Source organism: Peromyscus eremicus, chromosome 6, assembly GCF_949786415.1.
Source record: "Peromyscus eremicus chromosome 6, PerEre_H2_v1, whole genome shotgun sequence".
Classification (NCBI taxonomy): domain Eukaryota; kingdom Metazoa; phylum Chordata; class Mammalia; order Rodentia; family Cricetidae; genus Peromyscus; species Peromyscus eremicus.
Window position 1 is genome coordinate 32,932,926 of NC_081421.1, and position 21,694 is coordinate 32,954,619.

General features: G+C 46.0%; 3 long non-coding RNA genes across 3 annotated transcripts; all 3 read left to right on the forward strand.

Annotated features, from left to right (window-relative positions):
• Nucleotides 1–40: 40 nt before the first annotated feature.
• On the forward strand, nucleotides 41–6,368 carry LOC131912398 (uncharacterized). The gene is made up of 3 exons (XR_009379619.1): nucleotides 41–241; nucleotides 1,835–1,998; nucleotides 5,678–6,368. It is a non-coding gene; the product is annotated as an uncharacterized LOC131912398 (long non-coding RNA).
• A 114-nt stretch (nucleotides 6,369–6,482) lies between these two features.
• On the forward strand, nucleotides 6,483–9,564 carry LOC131912399 (uncharacterized). The gene is made up of 3 exons (XR_009379620.1): nucleotides 6,483–6,587; nucleotides 6,843–6,966; nucleotides 9,467–9,564. It is a non-coding gene; the product is annotated as an uncharacterized LOC131912399 (long non-coding RNA).
• Nucleotides 9,565–14,067: 4,503 nt separating this feature from the next.
• Nucleotides 14,068–20,630, forward strand: LOC131912400 (uncharacterized). The gene is made up of 3 exons (XR_009379621.1): nucleotides 14,068–15,474; nucleotides 15,511–15,618; nucleotides 17,609–20,630. It is a non-coding gene; the product is annotated as an uncharacterized LOC131912400 (long non-coding RNA).
• Nucleotides 20,631–21,694: the final 1,064 nt, after the last annotated feature.

A 21,694-nucleotide genomic window follows, 5' to 3' on the forward strand; every position in this document is an offset into this window, starting at 1 on the left:
AAAGGCTTGTCAAATGCCTTCTATTTTGAGCCTGCTCTGTCCAACAAGAAGGGATATTCAGCAATAAGCCATATCCACAAGCATGTGCAAACATTTAATTGTAGAACTATTTTTCTGAATATCGCCATAAATCTATAGGTACTTAAGTACCAAATTCATGAAATACCCTCCTCTTCTTTTGGTATCTATTTGGTGAAGCTCTACGAATAAGGGGCATTTTTCTTATTAATTCCCCCAAAGAGTAAGTCTTGGTAGCTCATTGAAACATATCTTTTTAAGCAAGATTAATTTTAAAGTTCGACATTATGAGTGTCATATTAAGCTGTCAGCCTAGGAAGCACTACAGAGAAAGCTCTCGGAGAGCATCAGGGGTAGGAGGCGTATTTGAGGGATTCTTTTCTCATTATGTCATTTCTAGCTTGTGAGTAGAGACACTTGTGCCATGCTCACCATCAACCACCGTATCATTGCTGCTTCAAACTGTTTCTAGAGCTGTGGACACAGAATATTATGTCTGTCGACAGCTCCAATTAGCTGGCGTGTCTGACTGGTGACAGCACCATCTACTTTTGTTTATGGTGACGGTGGGAGCTGTAGCTCGTCTCCCCCCCCCTTCCAGTGGCAGACAGATGGATAGAGCTATATAATCATCAAGGGAAGCGTATGATATTCCCCCTTCACAAACCGCCACGCGGAGCAGAACCAACGGCCTTTTGTCTGCTCTTAGAAGTGACTGTCAAGTTAGGAGGCTGAATATGTATGAAGCTCATCACACGTATGTACCAGAAGAACACTTGAGCCTGCAGGGTGTTGACATCATACAGATGCTTTTCCAAGACGAGGTGATGTTTCATTGGTGTCGAAGTGGCATTGTTTGTAAGTCTTCTACTGAAAAATTTCAAAATATCAACCAGTCAACTTTATGATTATTTCTATAATGGTAAAGAAAACTACTAAATTTCATTTCACAATATTTGATATTATCCTTTACTCAATACATGACAGAACAATTTGCTTTGAATTCCTTACATTTATTTTCTCCCTTAACTCCATCTTTTGCTCACTAGAGACCCATGGGAGACAAAGCTCACTGTGGTGATAGTGAAGAGAGCTGTGTATAGTTCAGAGCACATGACACACAATTCTATTTTCCAATAGATGGATATATCATACAAGAGCTATGGAGACAGCTCAGTCCATAAAGTGCTTACCTTATGGTAAGTTCCTGAGGTTTGCTCAGCCTGCTTTCTTATACTACCCAGGACCACCAGCTCAGGGCTGGCACCACCCATAGAGGGCTGGACCCTCCCAAATCATCATCAGTCAAGAAGATGCCCATGGCTAACCAGAGGTAGGCACATTCTCAGTTGAGGTTCCCTCTGCCTAAGTGGCTCATGGTATGAATACCCAAGTTCAATCCTTAGCACTCATATAAAAAGTAGGGTGTTCGAGAAATGCCTCCAGTCCCAGTGCTGGGGTGGTAGAGACAGGAGCATCCTGTGGCTTTGGCTAGCCAGTCTAGCTGGATTGCTTCAGTTTCAATGAGAGAACCTGCCTCAATAAAAAAAGGTGGAGAATGATGGAGGAAGACACTTGAAGTTGACCTCTGACTTCCAAAAGCACATAGATGTGCACACATATAACACACATATTTATGCATGTGTATATTTCCAGTGGTAGTCTAGAATCATTTTATTAAAGGTGTGGGTCATTGTTAAGCCTTGTTACCAATCTTATGGTGATGTGAAGAAACCTCATCATATGACTGAGTTCGACAATTCTCTTTCTCCTTTGTCAGCATGTGTCAATTCTATAACCTATTTCTTGTCCCCAGGTCACGTCAACTCACCCTTTATATTTTTTAAATCAAATTTCACTTTTCTGGGAAGACTCTCACAGGACTCTTAGGGTACACACCCACAGCTCCGTTCTCTTCCTTTCCGACACCTGTCGCAATGGTTGGTCATTCTACACCTGTCCTGTGACAGGAGGACACAGGTCAGTTTTCTCATCATGCTATGCAGATGGGGCCTCTGCTGCTTCGGTTGTTGCTTTTTTTTTTTTTTTTAAATTTCTGCTTTGATTTAAAGCAGAGCCATTTGGGAAGAAGGAACCTCAGTTGAGAAGATACCCCCAACAGGATGGCCTGGGGGCAAGACTGTGGGGCATGTTCTTGGTTGATGATGATGTGGGAGGGAGGAGCTTACAGTGGGTGGTACCAGCCCTGAGCTGGTGGTCCTGAAAGGCATAAAAAAACAGTAATCCATGGGAGCTTAGTGTTTATCACAGTAATAAAAAGCAGATTAGGATAGGGTCCAGCAGAGATGTGTCAAGTAAATTAATACTGTGCAAATGGCTAGTATTAGAACTTCAGAGAAAAGAAAATACTATCCTTTGGTTTCCTGAGACTAGAACCTCTCATTAAGAAAGACTTCCTTTTGTATTCTTTTTATCTCCAAGCTTAGCTAAGAACTAGGTAGAAGTAGGTGCCCATCTGGCTGTGACAGCTGGGTGAGGGGGCATGATTTGGGCAGAGGGAAATGTACTAGAAGTCACTAGGTCAACAGAGCACCTGTAAAACCACGGCAGGACTGAGGGAGAAGTGCCAGAAGAGCAAGGTTGAGACGGAGGCCTTTGAAGAGTGGACCCCAAGAGCTGAAGGAGACAGTTTTAAGGGAGATTGCTCCCCCACTGCTCTTACTCAAGTACAGTGAGGATTTAAATATGGGTCTTGACCACATGTCATGCCTCAGACAAGAGGATGGGTCACTGAGACCCGGTGTGATGCTATTCCACTTTTCAAGGGGATAGGTGGCATAAAAAAGGAGAAACAGAGCCGGGGGGGTGGGGTAGGGGGGTGGTGGGGGTGGCGGAGGGTGGTCTTTGATCCCAGCATTCAGGAGGCAGAGGCAGGCAGATCTTGAAGTTCAAGACCAGCCTGGTCTACAGAGTGAGTCTGAGGACAGCCAGGACTACACAGTGAAACCCTGCTTTGAAATCAATCAATCAATAAATAGATAGGAGAAACAGCTCTAAATCTGAAAGTCTGGAATTGTTTTGCTGGCAAAGCCTACCATGCCCTGTCTGATATAGACATCCTTACATAATAGGTTGTTCATGTGTTTCTACACATGACAGAGTTGAATGAAAAGTACACCTTAGTTTCACCACTTCATACTCAATGAGCTGCCCCCCCTCCCCCCCACTACCTGGTCGACTTCCAAAAAGGAGCCTGAAGCTACGTTCTGAACAAGTGTTTGGAATCTGAAAATCCGTACTTACCGGAATGAATGACTGCTCTCTGAGGGCAGAGGTCACACTGTTCACAGCTTTCCATCCCCTCCCCCCCACTCCCCCTCCAACCCCACCCCCCACCCCCTTGGAGCCCCAAAGACTCAGAAAACAGTGACAGTGAAGGTGTGTGGGACCGGCACATCACCTAGTAACTTTCCGTTCCACACTGGAGCCGGCCTGCTCCTGCACTTTCCCACTACTTGAGTCCCTTTCTCCAAGTCAACCTGTACTTTCAGGCCTCCCGGAGATCACACAGTGAACACCAATGCAGAGCCGCCGTCTATTCCTGAGGGAGTCGGGCCTGCCTGCCTCTCAGATCTGGTTAGGCTATCTTTGCTCACAGAAAATTGCTCTCTTATTTCACACTTCTTTCTCATATACACTAAGTCTTGACACAGTCACTTAAAACCTTCTATTTACTTGTTTTTAATTAAATTTAATTGACATATTTTTAAGACAGGCTCTCATTGTGTAGCCCAGGCTTGTCTTAAACTTGGGATCCTCCTGCCTCAGTTGAATACTCGGTTTACAGACTGGTGCAACCATGCCAGGCTAGACTTTCAGCATATTTATCTCCACTTGGTAAAAGTATTTGCACATGATTTCTCCCCAAACCCTAGGAATGTTAGCACGGTAGCTCTTTCCCTCATTAGATAGATGGGTGAGGAAAACCCAGTCCAAAAAGGTCGTCCAAATGGAACACATAGCACAGAGTGATTGGTGGGACTTTTCTTGTGCCTCTGCCCTGCTGCGCTTCCCTGCAGACTGGGTTTTTAACAGTGTACAGGAAACTCTAACGTGGAGTTGGTTACCCTTAGCAAGGTGTGATGTGTGTAGAGGTGATGCAGGGCATGAGAAATGACAAGAATTTCAGAGAGAAAGGCAGCTGTGGGGGGAAAGGCTGAACGAAGCTCAAGACACTTCCTGGGTTTTCAGAATGCTCTCCCCACCCCCGCCCCCAAATCAAAGAAATGATTACTGAGAAATGGCATCACTCTGCGTGGACCGGGACTTTAAAAGGAACATACCTCAAAGGAGACTGGGAACTCTGAAAAAATGACATTCTGATCATGTATTCATGAATAATCTCCATGTGAATAAAGTGGCTACATCTGAGGCTGCTTTGGTGACTGCCGAGGGCCCTCTGGTAAGCTCCTCTTCAAAGGACTCATGGGTGCCATGGAGGCAGGAAGGCATAATGATGGATGCCACCATGAGCCCTGAGGGGTGGGGACTAGATTCCATAGGCTGCACAGCCAGACGGAACACGGCTTGGACCACTCCTTGCTTGTGAGGGCTGTGGACTGGGCCTTCTCTATCCCAGTTTCCCACTGACAGCTTGACAAACACTAAGCATCCATAAAAAGAGGAGCTACGCATGCTAAAGCATGCCCAGAGGAGAGCAGCTCATGGAGACCGGAAAGGGACCTGTGGTGGTGAAGGTGGACACATGACATACGTGCTCCTCGTCTCGGAAGCGGAGGCCAAGAGGACCTGACTGACTGACAGGAGCGCAGTCTCTTGCTCTTGTTCTTTTCCCAGAAGTCCATTCTGTTTGCTGTGAGTTCACTTAATAACGATAATTATTTTCCAACTAAAGGGCAGAACAAATAATGTGAAGAACACACAGATAAAGAGGTGAACAGGGAGGGTCACAGCTGCTAGGCAGAAGACATCCATGTTCAGAAGAGCCTCATTCCAGAGCACCCAGGTCCCTTAGTGACACCATTGAAGGACCGACCAGTCTCCCTGCTCTTAGGACCACAGAGAATAAGAGGAGAATCCCGTGCACTGAAAAGCAAACACGCCTAGCTTTCAGGAAAGCTGAAAGGGTAACTCATCAGTCTAGTGAACAGTGTTGACATCTACAAAGGAACAGAGTAGAACTTTGCTTCATTTGATTTTGTGTATGTGTTCTTTTAAGTACATACATGTGCATGGGCATGTATGAGGTTCTAGGTACACATGTGAGTATGTGCATATATGTGATTCTGCTAGGTACATGTATGCATGTGTGCATGTGTGCATGTGTGTGCTTCTTTTAGGTACATGTATTAGTTGTTTGTGTGCATGTGGTGCCAGGTACATGCATGCGTTTGCATTTGCATGTGCATGTGCGTGTGAATGTGGAGCCAAGGATCTGCAGCAGGTGTCTTTCCCAATGACTCTCTTCCTTGCTTCTTGAGACGGATCTCTCACTGAATCCGGAGCTCGCCAGTGCTGGTTGGCCAAGTGAGCTCCAGGGAATCTGTGTGCCTTCTCTCCAGTGCTGGGATTGCAGACACACACAAGCATGTTGGCTTTATGTGTGAGTTCCCAGGTTTTGAACTCGGGTCCTCGTGCTTGCACAGAGAGTACTCTACTGACTCAGCCATCTCCTCAGTTCCAGAGAGCAGTACTTCAAATGGGAGCATGTGTGAGTCTATTGTGAAGAAAACTATGGATACTAAAAGTCATTGCTTATTTGAGAGCGTGTGAACATGCCAAACCCACTCACACAACAGAACTGGATCAGTACCTGTGACAGAATAAGAGCTCCAAAAGATGTCCTCATCCCCAGCTCTGTGAAACTCTGAGTTTGACTATGTGGCAAGCTGGAAAAAGGTTGTTTATAATGATGATCTGCGTGGGTCCAGTGATATTAAAAGCATATGTAGGTCACAGAGAAGACAGAACAGTAAGTGTGTGGGTTTGAAAATGCAAAGAGGCAGGAGCCATGCATTGGAGGGAGCCTCTAGAGTTGGGGAAGGAAGAAAGCTTCTCCACCATAGCCCCCAGGGACACCACAGTCCTGATGCTGTTCTAGAGAGACCCGTATGGACCTCTGACCTCCGAAGCTGTAAGATAGTAAGTTTGTGGTGATTTATCATAGTAGCAATGGGAAAGGAAGCCAGAAGGCAGGGGAGTACCTTGACACCCAAGGCTTTGAGAATCTCAGGGACTCGGTGGGAAAGTGATGGGTTCTCATCTTGTGGCGACCTCCCTGTGTCGCTCTGACAAAGTTGCCCCATGCCCCAAACTACATGATTATTAAAATTCATTACTATGTTTTCATAACATAGGCTATTTTACTTTTACAAGACGAGTCGGGATATTAGTTCATTCCTCTCCCGCACCCGTTTCCTCCTGTAACAGTGGTCATGGCTGATTTGTGCACCCATCTGGCTGAGCAAAGGCATTCCTGACATCTGGTAAAACATAGATCTCCTGTGTCTGTGCAGGTGTTTCAGAGGAGACCAGCCCTAGATTCATTAGCATGAAGGAAGAAGACCCATCTTCACCAGGATGGGCAGGTAGTCCACGGAGAGCCCAATAGGACAAAAAGGCACAGGAAGGCAAACTTGTTGACTTTTTGAGCTGGGATACACACCATACTCTTCTTTAAGACTTTGACACTCCCTTTCTGAACAGAAACAGAAGAGGAGTGGGTGGGAGGGCAGAGGGAAGGGGGGGATGGGAGAAGAGGAGGGAGGGGAAACTTTGGTCAGGATGTAAAATAAATAAAAACAATTAATTAACAAAAAGCCTTTGGCACTCTTGGTTCTTAGGTGTCTGCACTCTGGGATTCCCCCCAGCAGTGCTCCACCCTCGACACACCCAGTTCTACAGTCTTCAGACGGTTATGACCGATACCACGGGCCCCACTGGCTCTCAAGCCTCTGTACCACTGAGGTTTGTACTTTTGCAGGTGGCCGAGTGTGAGACCGTCTACAAGCACAAGTATCAGTTTCTAGAATTGGTCTGGTGTTGTTAGCATTGTTTTTCTGACCAAACCTTTCTGTGAGGTCAGACTGTGCTCCAGCTCACATGCTTCCTGCCTCAGCCTGCTAAGCAGTCAAGATTACATGCATGTACTCCCACTGCTGAATTCTATTGGCTTGTATCCTTGGGATCCTAACAGGGACGCAAATTTGGCACTTAGCATGCCGTATTTGCTGCTTTCCAGCACTTGCTAGGGAGGGGCAGGTAGGCTGCGCCTGTGGTTCTCCAGACCAAAGGTTTCAAGTTGGATGAGAGCTGCGGTGTCACTGGAAACATAAGTTGGGAAGTATCCATCCCCAGGCCTGTTCAGTTGCTAGCAACATTCAGTTCCTTACAGGCTGCAGGCTCCAGCCCCCCAGCTTTAGTCAAAGGCTACATACAGTTCTTTTCCATCTCTCTACAATCTCCCACCCTGGCAGTTTGCCTCTTCAAAAACACCAAGCCAAATGAATTGTGTATGTGTAATCACACCCAACCTGTCACCTCTGCCTTGTTCTTATAACCAGAAGCAAGCCACAGGTCTTGCCAACATTCAGGCCAAGACAGCCACAGTTCATAGTCCTGCTTTTATCAGCGAGGGGCAATAGGAGGAACTCATCCAGCCATACAGATGTTGTGTGACTACACTCACAAGCAGGTAAATAAATGAAGAGCTATGAAGGGCCATGTATGGAGGGAATCCCGATCTTTGCCTTGAGTCGGGAGGAAACACAGGTGCAGATTTGGCCTCTGTGAGTCCGAGCTGACTCCTGTGGTCCCTGCTTCTTCGTGAAGACACAGACTGCCTGCCTTGCCAGCCTCATCTCATGCTACGCTTCTCTCTCCTGATCATTGTTCCCTGGCATCTCACACTCACCAGGCTTTTCTGTATCATTCCTTCTGCATGGAAACTGCCTCAAATCCATCTCCAGCAGAGCCTTTCCCCAATTCCCAGGCTTTCTCTCATCTCAACATAAACAGACCTACCACAGGACTTTGCAAGTTTTTCTGTGTCTCAGGTCTAAAACTGTGTGTCAGTTTTAGAACTTGCTAAAAGTGGCTGTTTTCGAGTGTGAGTCAGTAGATTCGAGGTGGAACCCGGGAAGGTGTATTTCTAACAGTCTCTCACATGATAGTTCAAGGGCTACACTTTGAGAGCAGCTGGTCTGTCACATCATCCTTTTCTTTTCTTCACTGCCTGTGAGGCTATTCTTGGTTGTCAACTTGGCTACATCTTGAATTAACTAAAATCCACATGGCTGGGTACATCCATGAGAGATTTTTCTTAATTGAATCATTTGACGTGGGAAGACCCACCTTTAACCTGGGCCGCACCTTCCGCTGGCAGCTTAAATAAAAGATTCGGACGAAGGAAGCTTTTGCTCTTTGCCTGCTAGCCCTCACTCCCAATTCATGGGTATTAGGGTCTACATCTTTGGGATTCCAATACACACTTAAGATCAGCTGAGACATTTATGGACTGAACAACGACTAGATTCTCAGACTTTCCATTGTGAGACAGTCATTGTTGGACTAGCAGGACCTCAGCCTGTGAACCACTCTAATAAATCCCCTTTACACACACACACACACACACACACACACACACACACTCATTCCATCAGTTATGTCCCTCTAGAGAACCCTGACTAATACGTATTTCAGTCCTCTTGTCAACTGTTATCTTTGATTCATTTATTTCCTTACTTAGTATTCATTCATACATGCACAAGGTGCCTGGCATGGGACATAGGGTTTATAGCTTAGGTGAGCAAATGCATGGGTTGGAATATGGATGGAGATTCTCCTAGGGTGCATGTTACCTTTTGGAGCTAAATTAGAGTATCTAGTTTCATATGTGGTTTCAGAAACAGATGTTAAGGATTTGCCAGGAATGTATACATTAAGCTGTTTATTACAGTAACTACCAATAACATTTACATCTACATGCACATAATGCTGGGTTGCCTGGATACTCATTGGAGGGCAAGTATAACGTTAAACAAGTTAATTTGCTAAGTTGCACATAGTGAGAATATTTCAACACAAGTCTTAAGTTTAATGTACTTTAAGAAGAGTAGGCTGTAATTTGATCTGAAACACATTTGTCTCTCGATTTGCACTTTTTCTCTTTCCTTGTCTTACAAGGATTATGACTTGCCCCACCTGTACATTGGCATAGCTAGCCTCGTACCCATGGGGTATCTCTACCATTTTCTTTCATTATATTTTAACTGAAACTTTCGCTAAAGCACTTTCATCACCAATTACCGGTGACACCTGTGGCTACCACACGCAGAAGGGAAGTCTTTCCAAATGAGCAGTCTGTTAATGATAGATAGTGTCTGCTAAGCATAAGACACATGTCTTCCAAAGAGAAGCATACAAAGCGCACATAGATTTCCTAAATCTCTTAAATTTGCTTTCACAGTAGGACATGAAGGGCTGTTGCATAGGTCGTGCACACATCTCATCAAACGAAGCAGAAAGTTGGCGTTTATCGCTTTCATTTCAACCACAGAAATCCAGGTACCTGCTCACAGCTTCCATGACTTTGATAGTCTCAGAATTGGCTCCATCTTATATGGAAGAGTTCTTGTTATCGGACAAAATGCAAATATTTATTCTACATCCACAATAATTTCATCATGTAGTCAGGGTTTGTAGCCTTCTTCTCTGGACGAATAGCCTCGGATTGACTAAATTTTAAGTGAAGTAGATCGTAGGTGCTACAGTTAGAAACAGCCCCTGGGTTATTATTCTTGAGTTCCCTCTTTCAAGAGACAAGGATGTTGGTATATAAATAAGTAAAGTTATTCCCTCAAGGTCACATGAGAAGTCAGTCCACATGCCCCGTCACGTAGACCTTTGCTCCTGGCACACCTCCTCCCTTTCCCCCACTTTGCAGCAAGGTGACCTAGAGAAAAACTCTTGCATTTAACACTCATGGTTTTAAAATAGTGTTGAGACATTGGACATAATATTTCCATTAACATGGTGCTCAGGCTTCTTACGGACTGAGCTGGTCTCCAAGATGAGTGTGTTAAACTTCTAGCCTTCACTGTGACTCCATCTGGAGACAGGAGCTCTAAAAAGATGATGAAGGTTAAAATGGAATAATACAGGGAACCCCAATCCAACAGGTCTGGTGTCCTTACGAAAAGACAAAGATTCTCCAGGGACGAAGGCTCTCAGACAAAAGACCGCTTGCGAGCCAAATAGGAGGCACTCGTCTGAAGGCCAAGGTGGATGGGAACCTGCCAACAGCTCCATCTTGAACTTCCAGCCTCCAGAACCTTCCCATTGTTTAAGACACCCAGCTGGTGGTATTTTGTCATAACAACCCCAACACACAATAGAGAGCTATACCTAGGAAGAGCTTCAGAAATGAGCTCATTGGTTTCCTTCTTTCTGTCTCTAAAAGCCAGAGATGAAGCCCACCGATTTCACAGGTGCTGAGATTATTTCTTTAGTGATGAACCACAGCTATCAATCACCCTGTGAGAGATGAGGTTGTGCTTGGCTGACTCAAGTATTACCAGTTAGGGTGAGACTCAACAACTCGTCTCTTGGTACCCGCGCTTCCTTCAGCTTTCTCCAACCGTGGCACTGATTTTGCTGCTAACGTCCCATTTCACTCTGGAATCAGAATAAGGCAGAGACACACATGAGGATTTCAGGCCAGGTTTTGTCATTGAGGAACCATAGCTGTGGAGGAAAGCTGGTTTGGAAGATGGCCACCAGCTTGAGCAATGCCGGTGCAAAACACTAGATCTGTAGTGTTCTCCTTCTCACAGCCTCAGTATCCAGAGTAGCCCACACCTTACTTGTGAGGAATTCATCAGATTTCATATGACGGAGGAGGTTTGTGAGATGGAGTATGAGCTGGTTACAACCTTCCCTCCCTGAGGTGAGAAGAAGACATAAACAAGAGAGGCTGCACCAAGCTGCCTTCCTGTTCCCTATGACACCCGAGTCTCTGCCTTGGCTTTGGATGTTCCTCTGCTTGCCTGTCCCACCCGAGCTATCTAGAATGGTGTCACAGGCCTTCTCCAGAGCAGTTCCACACACAGGACTCTTACCTAATATCTGCCAGGTTGCAAAGTTCATCTCAAGTCCCTTTTCCCCCCGAGAGCTCATGAAGACTCCATCATGCTAACGTTTACTCTTTGCCTGACTGCTTTAGTAATTTCACAGCGCCATGAGAAGAGGATCTTCTTAGACACTCTCAGACCCACGGCTGCCTGAACGAAGTCTCTGCAATGCTGACGGGTACACAGAGGCCGTTTTGCATAGAACAGCGCTGAGCCTTGGAAGCAGGTAGATCTAGACTACAATCTCATGTGTCAGGTGACCTGGACAGTCACTTAGCCTTCCAAAGTCTTAATGGTCTGTGAGCCAGGGAAAGGCACCTCTTTTCCATTGTCCTTGGTAGAAATGAGGGGCTCTCCAGGGTCCTCTTCCTTCAGGCATATCAATTTTTCCCTCTGGTGTCACTAATACCATCAATTATACAGTCTCATTATGTTCTTTTTTTTTTTTTTTTTGGTTTTTCGAGACAGGGTTTCTCTGTGTAGCTTTGCACCTTTCCTGGAACTCACTTGGTAGTCCAGGCTGGCCTCGAACTCACAGAGATCCGCCTGCCTCTGCCTCCCGAGTGCTGGGATTAAAGGCGTGCGCCACCACTGCCCGGCCTCATTATGTTCTTAAAGCACTCATCTTTTGTGGTCTGTGATCTGTTAGCACTCCGTTGGTGAAATGACTCTTGAAGGCTCTCTGAGGGTGGGAACTACGCTGACTGTGTTGACCGTACAGGAGTAACTGAAGGAATCTAGGAAAGGCCGTCCTAGCTTGGGCAATTTCAAGTTCTGGGAAGGCTGTCACTTCAGCTGTTATCTACAAAAGACAAGAGGTGGTGGGTGGAGAGACCAGCAGTAGTGAGAGGGGATGAAGAAAGCTAAATTACTATAGGACTGCCTCCAGCCGGGGCCTCTGTGGCCCACAGATACCATGCGTGGGGCTACCATCTGATCAAGAGACAGTACAGGACGGTCAAGAGGCTGGAAGTCAGAACCCAGCCTCTTATGGTTAGTTGTCACTGAAAGTCAGTTGCGTGACATCACACTTCTAGGAAATCAGCCCAGTGCAAACAGATGCCAAGCAGAGATTTGAATATCAGAGCCCTTAGGAAGAAGGTAATCACTCAGGCTCCAGCTAAGACTCCAGGATCCAGGATCAAGCCTTGGTTTTGAGGAAACAGAAGCTGCAGCTTTGGCCAAGGGGATAAAGACCAGAAAAGGCTTTAGCCCAGAGACCAGATGTTTGCCTGGACTCTCAGGAGGCAAAGCAGACGGTAGATCCATGGTAACAAGACTAATTTCAGATCCCACCAGCTGGTCACCTAGGCCCTGTGCTCCTCTTTCTATCCCTTCGAAATCAATGGGCCACCTGGTAACCTTGGCCTGAAGCAACAGCCAAGGTAACAGGCTCTGGTCCCGGGAATGCTCCAGACGCCCCTCTCATTCGCCCTTGTTCTGGGTCTGCATTCTTGGCACCTCTAGCACTTTATTTAGTAAATTGTCTCTCAAGGTTCAGCCCTTCATATGTGTACACATTCAGTCATGACCTTCATCCTGTAGACGTGAACTTAGCTGACATTGTGTAACCCTTGGAAAAAGTACCTGCAGCCTTATCCAAAGGGCCACACCCTCTCATTGAGAGCTGGTCTCTGGGCAGACCACAACTTGCCCTGTGCTAGACTGTCTCAGGACTGGACAGGGGCTGAGGTGGGCACTGGTTGAGCATCAGTGAGCTCATCATGGAGAGTCAGGTCACCAGTGACAGACATTCGTCTGTTGGGAGACACCATGAACTGGAGAACATCCTGCCCTTGAGAGTGGGGTGTTCAATTTTCAACTCCAGCCTCTTGCCTTGGCTAGCTCCCTTAGTATCTAAAAGACACCATCTGCTTGACTCCCTATGCCCACCTGCTTGATGGGAGAATTGTCTACTCTTCCTTTTGGCCAAATCTCACAGAGGCAAGAATTAAAGATGCCAAGGGCTCTCCCCAATATCTCTTGAAAGGACCAAAAGTTTCCTTTATCTGGAAATATATTTCCTGTCTTATCTTTTAGTCTCTTTTGGAAAACTTTTCAACATGTTCATTGGAAGGATTTCCCAGTCAGTAAAGTGAAGATGGTTTTATTGGTACCACATGAATAATAATAGTAATAAGCTCTCACTGTTTTTCTTAAATCTAAGGTGGGCGGGCCACCAGAGGGTCCCAAGTGAAATATATATATGTATATGTATATATATATTCTTAAAATTCAGAATAATTTCAAAATAACAGCTCCATACTGAAGCATAAAAAGAACTATTCCCTGCAGACTTGCACTGCAAACAGCTACTTTTATGTCCGCCCAACAGCTAGTCACATTTCCTACGGATGGTGCTTCTGATGCCCTTGAAAGATATCTCAACTCTTTACCTTCAAGCTTCTAAATGAGGGGAAGGGGGCCGAGTCTTCATAAACCTCCGAGGACTCCTACTGCACACAGCACCAGACCAGAAGCCTTCAAACTAGCAGAATCCTTCTTGGTTTTCTCACAATAACTTCCCAGCCTCTCCTTCCACTCTCTTAGAAGTAATTGTCTATGAAGATCTACTCACTGAAATCTGAAAAGTATGTCAGCACCCCACAACAAGACAAGTGGCCCCATCTTACATTTAAGCGTATTTCAACACATCTCTGCAAACACCAAGAGTTACTTAAGTGAGATGTTCTGGGACAAAGAACATTATAAAATGTTCCGCACTAAGGAAACTTCTTCCCTGGAGCAGTCAGGCGGCTACTCATGAAACCTTACGAAAATGCTCAGTTTTCACGGAGGACTTCCCGTGAATGCTTCTTTCTGGGACTCTCAGAATGCTGCTCCACTTAGCATCAGTCTCTCCCCAAGCTTCTCCCCTACTCCACGCTCCAAACTCAAACCACTACCTGCTAAGACATTTCCTGAGTGTTCAATGCCTCGTGTGCTTCCCGGATCCTGAATGCCTCCTTCTCACGGAGTCCATGTCTTTACATGGATGGTGGGTATGTCCTCATGCATTTGGCCAGACACTAGCATCTGCATTGGCCACATTGCCTGCTGATGCTAATCCTGCAGCCTACCCTAATTCTTGGAGTTCTTGACCCATTTCTCATTGTAGGATAACAAGTATCTTGACTGTAATCTATTAATTGAATAATTGAATAAACTTGTTTCCCTCCAGCGCAAGCATACTGTTTGCACACAGTGTCATCCCAGGCCCTCCGGCTATGGAAGGCCTGCCAGATATGTTTATTAAACCCCCTGTGCCTGGAAAGAACACAGAAAGCTGTCATCTAGAGCAATACAAAAGTGCCTATCTCAGCTGGAGATCTCGCTGTTATGAATAAAGGAAGAGTTTGTGGTACAGTTTTGAGATGTAAAGAGAAAAAGCTTCCCCACAGTGCAAATGTGTTGTAACCCTCAGGCGAGAAGAAAAATATTGAATTGTTGCTGGCAGTACAATGTAATTACTGAGTTAGTGGCGGTTATGTTTCTAAGCTTCTTAAGGTAGAAATCACATTAATTTGGCCTTCTCCAAAGGACATTCCAGGTTGTTAAACTGAACTGTTGAAACATTTCTCACTAATGAACCTGGCCAATGAACGGCCATTTTCACATAAGTCAAATGCTGGACAAGTTGGCGGCGAACAAGGAGATGTGCTACCGAGGCAGGCTTTGTTAGCAAGCAGCCGCACTGCCTCGGGAGGTGTTTTCCAATTCCTGCTGTTCAGACATCTGACCCAGGCTGCAAAGGAGTGGGAGGCACGAGGCAGACAATGGTGCTGTCCTCAGAAGTGATGGGAGGGGACCTGGTGTCTCACTGGAGGACGGAGCCCCTCATGGCACACACCCGAGCATTCCAAGATGCCATCCTGTGAACGAACAGACACTCAGCTCTTGAAAAATGGGGTCTTCTGTCCCTTCCCTGGGTCCTCAAGCTGCAGGCATTTCCAGGGTCATAGCAGACCCTGGCTCAGAAGGACATCACGACAGCCAGGCAGAACCAGTGGGTCTGCCACCATCTCAGACGCTAGGTCACCCTGGGGCAGTCGGCACTGCTTCCTGCAGCCCTGTGTCCCTGCAAAGCGTCCTCAGTGAAGGTGGCAGGTCAGAAAAGTAGATGGCCACTCCCCACCCCCACCCATGTGACTTGGAAGGTTCTGTGTCCTGAAAGCAGAAGGAGGTTTTCCACGGGTGAGTGTATTTGCTGCGCACAGTCCTGGGTGGAGCTGGGACACCGTGTTTAACAAGGGCATCGGTGGGAGCTGGAGGAAGGCAGGATCCCTTGAAGGATTGTGTTTCCATATGGACGCAGGAACCCAAGGACGCATGCTGTAGTGAGGAGGTGTGCTGTAGTGAGGAGGTGTGCTGTAGTGAGGAGGTGTGCTGTAGTGAGGAGGTGTGCTGTAGTGGAGCGGGGTCACTGAAGCCTCACTGGCCTGCACTCACTCACGCAGACACGTGGACACATGCAGACACGTCGACACAGGTCAGTCTTAGTTGCTCGGTAGCCGGTTCACCATCTGTAAACCGAGTAGAAAATGGTTCACTTGTGAGGACTAGACACAGTGCTCACACAGGCTGGAATTCTACGTGGCAATCAGCAGACTGATAAATTTCACTACTGCTTTTTTTAAAGGTTGATTTAAAAAAATCAGTGAATTAGGATTGTTTTTATTGGTCTTCATTTGGAAGGCGCCTCTTGTGTATGCACTGTGAGCTCACCAGAGGTTCTGTCCTGTGTGGAGAAATCAGGACTGTGCTTTTTACACCCCGTCCTTTTTCTTGTATTTAACACAATATCTGCCAGCAGACCTGGAGCTCAAAAGCCAGGTGAGACTCCCAGAATGCATAGCGAAGGTTTCTGTGACCTTTGGCGTGAGGCTCCCTCCCTGGTCGCTAGCATAGCTTTACAGCTCAGAAACGAAAAGGAGTTCTTAGTGAGCAGCTTTTAGAACACGGGGTCTTTAGCACGGAGTAGAACTCCGTGACTGAGTTAGGGTATGCCCCGCATATTCAGAATGGTCTCGTGGGCCAGCAGAAAGAGAGATGTGGAGTTTAGAGATTCAGGGAGAGAAAGAAAGGCAAAGGAACGGAAATCTTACCGGTGATGTCAACTTCTTAGGAACTGTAGAAGACAGAGTCCCCACATTTTGTCATCCCCCCTTTGTTGTTGCTGTTAAGGAAGTCTTATGTAGCACAGGCTAGTCCTAGACTCACTACGCAGCCAAGTATGATCTTGAACTTCTGAACCTCTCGCCTCTCCCTCCTGAGTGCTCGGATTACAGATGCATGGCAGTACGCCTGGTTTTATGTAGCACTGAGAACCGAACCCATGGCTCTCTGCGGGCTAGATGGCATCCTGCTGTCTAAGCCACATCTTTCAAAGGAAGTGAGGAGATGTCTAGGACTCTGTTTATGACCGATTCCAAACCTGGATGCTCTTGGAGGTACTTCCTAGGCTGTATGAGTTGACTGTCTCTCTGTGGCAGGCCATGTACAGACGTGGCCTGCTTGGTTATGGAGGGGAATGGAATAGCGTGTGCTTAAGTTATGGAAAAGCTGGGTTTCAGAGAAGTCACCGCAATCACTTAGCTCACGCTGTCTGATGTTTTTTACTACCTCCACCAGAGCGGAAAGTCTTTCCTCCTTGCATCTTGCTGATTGGTCAAAGCTTCCCAGGATGCTTTGTAACACTTCATGTAACCGTAGTCCTTTCTCAAGGGAACAAAAGCTGGGAGAATTGTGTTATACACTTGGTATTATTTGCATGGCCCAATAAAGCTATCTCGCTACAGATGTAGCCTTCGATAATTTATTGATGTAAAAGTGGCCTCAGGTACCAGGTTTTTTGGCCGCTGTTATGCTGTCAGAGTACACTGTAGAACATGGGATCCATGAATATTTTATGTAGAGAAGAACGGAAAATACGGCTTTCAATATATCAGTTCCCAGTGCTGCTCTTCATTACTGAAATATGAATCGAACCCCTTCTCTGAATTTGATCAACCCAAACTGTGCAAACTGAGCACTGCCTAAATTGGATTTCAGCAGGGAATTGATTTGGGCCCTAATTTCTGTCTAGCATGTCAGTTGCTCCTGTCGGCCTGGATCGTAGGGGTGGGTGAGTGACTTCCGCGTAGATGGAGGCTGGGGACCTCCCTGCTGATAGGCTGGCCTGGTCCTTCACTTTCTCCTTCCAGCAAGTTCACTGTGTGAGGAGCTGTTCAAGCTCCATTTGCGCAGTTCTGAAGCAGTTGGAGTTCATCACTCTGTCAAATGCTTCTCTTCCATTGTTGGGTTATTAAAATATGAGTTGGGAAGTTGAATCTGTCCCTTTTAGAATAAAACACTTAAAAATAATCAAAAAAGCATTTAAAAAATAATTGTGTTTTTGGCATCCACAGTACTTGTGAGTGCTGTGTTTCTGATCTTCCAGGCCTTGGGCAACACTGTAAGCCTGCTCTCCATATCTCCAGGGCTCACCCTTTCATCACTTGGAGGTCAGTGGTCATGTGATTTGGACCACTGAGGACTGGAGAATCCAGAGGCTGAGTGCCTGAGGAGTGCTTGCAAGCTGTTGCAGGGTTTGTGGCTTTACAGGCCACACAGGGCCTCGCTGAGGACGACACACTGGGAAGCCACGCACTTGGCCGGGCTTTGCCTCTGTTCTCAGAGGATCCTGCCAGGTAAGAGCTTCATTCCTACCTCAGCTTGCTTTTGTGCTTTCATTATATTATGGTGTCTAGGTTTTGCATATGTTGGGGGTTTGAATTTTTTTAACCTGTCTTTAATCCCATCTTGTCTGATGAGCTCCTGACTCAGCCTATCTATATCTTTAATTGATGCTCTCTTCAACTCTGTGTGCTAAATTGCAGTTCCACAATCTACCTGAGAGATAGACAGTTCAATCAATGTACAAGCTACTCTACTTATTTTAAATAAATGCCTTTCAGACTTAGTAAACACCATTAGGGGAAACATGGATCGTTTCAAATAAGGTAACTGATTTATATTTCTTCAAATGAAACCCCTAAACGCACCTAAGTAAAGAAATACTTACATGAACCCTAGTAAACTGCTTTTTGTGTGGAGTGTGTCTTGGCTTTCAGAACCATGTAGTTGATCCAGATGCCTTGAGCAACAAATGACAAGTGTGCCCTTGCTGGTAGCTGATAAATGTTCTGGTACTCTTTGTAAGGTTCTAAGTTTAGGACGCCAAGATAGCCTGCTTCTGATGCTATACCTAACATGTAGTTATCACAAACTTAGTTAATATGACATTTAACAGTGGAGAGCTCAAGGGCTTTAGCTTTTATTCTTTTCAAACATGTATGTAAAGGGAATACCAAATAATCACTGAGCTTAGTGAATAATTGTAAAGGGTTTTGTTCTACTTCCAGAACTTCCTCACTGTAGCCGTAGATGAGAAATGGTCCCCATCTCATTTCCGAGTGATTTAATGTTTGGTGACTCTCCTGCTGCACCCAAAAAAGAAAAGGGAATACATTTCACTCTCCTTGTACCACACTCTACAGGGGCATGTCCTTAGTGCAGGGCTCCTTCGATCATTGGGATGCTCATACTTTGTCTGAACGTGGATAACTACCTAAATAAATCAAGAAAACAAACAAACAACCATTTAAGCACCTTTGTTTTCTTCCTGACTGGTCCTTCCTCTTTGTGGTCCAAGCTGAAACCTGCACATTTTCCAGTGAGTGGCCTGGTCATCATGGACCTGCAAGGCTGGAGCTACTGGTTTTCCATGGATCTGATTAGGAAGTGAGTACCAGCTCCTTCAGCACTGGTTCTCATTTACCTGAAAATGACCTTTTTCTACCTCTCAAAAGAAAGGGTTTAAGGTGGGGATGCCAAGGCAGCAATACTACATTTTATTTGAATACATGGGCTTTGAAATCAGACAAATGTAGAGTAAGCAGTTAATTACCCACCTTACCTTGAGTAAGACTGACTTTGGTTTAAAGATCTACCCTGTGCTTCACGGGATAATAATGAGAATTAGTTCTATTTTCCTTTTTTTCTTTGTTGTGGTCCCCGGGATGGAGGCCAGGGTTCTGCACGCGCTGGGCAAATGCTCTCCCACTGAGCAACATCCGCAGACATTCATGGACTATGAGATAGATAGATTCTCACTATGTTGCCCAGGCTGTCCTTGAACTTGCAATCCCCCAGCCTCTCAATTTGCTGGGGTTCTCCTATACCTAGCAATGAGAACTATGTGAGTTGTTTTGAAAATGAATTGTATCATGAGCAGAAAGCCTCAGGACAGTTCTGAGTAAATGTGCAGTAAAGGGGACAAGCCGTCTAGTCCTGGCCACCACACTTCCCACTGTGGCAGCTCATTCAAATGCAGGTTGTCTCAGAGAGCTCGAGTAATGGAAGCAGAGTAATGGACCAGGTTTACCACCCAGATTCACCCTTACATCTCAGATGGCCCAGCTCATTTGTTGTCTTTTCCTATTCAGCTGTGCAGTATCATTCTTATTTAGTCCTAAAATCCCAGAGGCAATTCCAATAGCTCCCAACTTCCTTTAACGCTGGTTAGCAAGAGAGGGATGAGCTCGGCATCTAAACACTATAGTTGATCACAGACCTAACACTTATTCGAGGCACTAAGGGACAAGTCAGTCACTTAATTGTCCTTATGTGTGCCACGTGACTGAAAGTGCTAAGAGACTGGTGTAATGCTTTGACTATGACATGTCCCTCGCAGTCTTTGGTCCCCAGCTGGGTGTGCTGGTTGGGCAGGTTTAGGAGGTGTGGCCTTGCTAAAGGAAGTGTGTTACTGGAGGGTGGGCTGTGAGGTCTCAAAAGCCCATGCCATCGCCAGTGTGCTCTCTCGGCTTCCTGCTTGCAAGTCAAGATGGGAGTCCTCAGCCTGCTGCCTCTTCTCCGCCATGATGGATGAACTATGAGCCCAAATAACCTCCTTCTTCTGTAAGTTGCCTTGGCTGTGGTGTTTTATTACAGCAACAGAAAAGTACCTAACAACTGGGAGTTGTGATTTAAACGAGGTTTATTTTATTTTTACTTATGTTTATGGGTGTGCATGCACACATGTGTGCAGCTGCTGGTGGAGACTGGAAGAGGGTGATAGATCCCAGAAACCTGGAATTACAGGAGGTTGTAGCCAGCCAAGTGAGGGTACTGGAAGCCAAAATCAGGTCTTTGAAAGAGCAGTATGTGTTCTGAACAGCCAAGTCATCTCTCCAGCTAGGCAGGCCCTGCTGGGTGTAGAGCTACAACTACGCGTTCTTTCTATTAAAGGCAAAGAGAAGCTCACAGTCTTTTTGTTTGTTTGTTTTCTGAGACAGGGTTTCTCTGTGTAGCTTTGTGACTTTCCTGGATCTCACTCTGTAGCCCAGGCTGGCCTCGAACTCACAGAGATCCGCCTGCCTCTGCCTCCCGAAGAAGCTTGCAGTGTTATTCAGTGGGACATCACTAGCAGGAGGCTGCTCAGGACAGAGGAAGAAATGCATGTCTGCCGGCTGCCCACACCTCACCTTGGTATCATGTCAAGGAAATGATCTCTCTCTCTCTCTCTCTCTCTCTCTCTCTCTCTCTCTCTCTCTCTCTGACGGGAGGAATCCCAGGAGTAGCCCCCTGCAGGGCAGGAAGGATGGCCATTGCAGAGTGAACCCTGGAATTCTGTTCAGGAAAGAGCTGGGTAAGTCAGAACACTAACCCTCTGAAACAGAATGATTAGTCAGTGTAAATATCAATAACTTACACAAACTACTTATTTTGATTTTCTTTCCTTTTTTTTTGGACAGAGTCTCATGTAGCCCAGGCTGGCTCTGTACTTGCTGTGTAGCTTACAGTGATAGGATTGTTGGAGTGGGACACCACTAAATAAGGACTAAATAAGAATGAGTAACTGAGCAGCAGCACAGGGAAAAATGGCAGAGAGTCAGATCCCCTAAGACGAAGGGTGGATCTGGGTGGGAAACCAGACCCACTCTATGTGGTGCTAGGGATGAAACCCAGGGCTTTCGGATAAAACCCAGGGCTTCCGGATGAAACCCAGGGCTTCCGGATGAAACCCAGGGCTTCCGGATGAAACCCAGGGCTTCCGCTCTGCTAGGCAAGCACTCTCCCAACTGAACTATGTTCCCGCCCAAATGCTGGTAACTGACATTCTATGAAGATAACTAGAGACAAATTATGACAGTCTAGATCTGGATGTGTCTGTGAAGTGTTTACTGCACTCTTCTCTTTACATATGATGGTCAGGTTTCAGTTCTTTTTCCTATAACACTGTTATGGACTCTAACTACCTTTAAAAACTATCAAATTCACAAATACTTGCTTTGAAAAAATTTCTTCAAAGCAAAAGAAAATTTCTCCCAAAAGGTGTAGGGTAGTTTTCTTTTTAATCCCAAATGACAAGATATCACTCTTCTCTTTCATGCACAGATTAGTCACTGTGGTCATCAGCTGCCTGGTTTGCCCTTTAGCAGGCTTTCCCTGGGCCAGCCCATCCCTTTGCTCTTGTGAAGTAGTCTTATATCTCTGATCAGGTCAACATGGTGTGGCAAAGTTCA